Genomic DNA, 620 nt, shown 5'->3' with positions numbered 1-620 from the left:
GATCTGGTGGTAGCACCTTTATCCTCAAGATGTGCTGCCCACCCATTTTCCAGAAGTAGCCCAGATAAAGATTCCGAGCAGGTAACACCTGTGTTTTCTCCCCTCCTGTCTCCTTGGGAATTAATTTATGTATCTGAAATCTTTATAAGCCCACCTTTCTCACAACACACCAGGCCCCAAGGTGGATAACAAACTGTAATAATATACAAGAGGCGGGACCCGTGATACTCGCGGCGGGGGGAGTATTCCCCACAGCTCCCGGTCTGCAGAAGCGGCAGCAGGTGAACCCAGACGTCTCCCTTCCCCCTCCCTCCCTCCCTCTCCCCCAGTGGCGGCGGTGAGGCCAGCCCACCAACGTTTCTCCTTCCCCCCTCCCTCCCCTTACTTGTCAAGAAGGAGGAAGTTGCCGCAGGTAAGCCTTCTTCCCCAACCCTGCCTGGCCCCAACGGCAAGGCCCGTGTGACTCCAAGCTGCTGGGCCCACCAAACCTCCCCTGCCCCCCCCAGCAATGGCGATGAGGCCCATGCGGCTCCAAGCTGCTGGGCCCGCCAAACCTCCCCCCCCGGCAATGGCAGCAAAGCCCATGCAGCTCCAAGTTGCCAGGTCCGCCAAACCTCCCC

This window comes from Gekko japonicus, unplaced genomic scaffold, assembly GCF_001447785.1.
Source record: "Gekko japonicus isolate JY-2015 unplaced genomic scaffold, Gekko_japonicus_V1.1 scaffold371, whole genome shotgun sequence".
NCBI classification, from domain to species: domain Eukaryota; kingdom Metazoa; phylum Chordata; class Lepidosauria; order Squamata; family Gekkonidae; genus Gekko; species Gekko japonicus.
The sequence above is the reverse complement of the archived record's forward strand: the minus strand, read 5'-3'. Positions refer to the sequence as shown.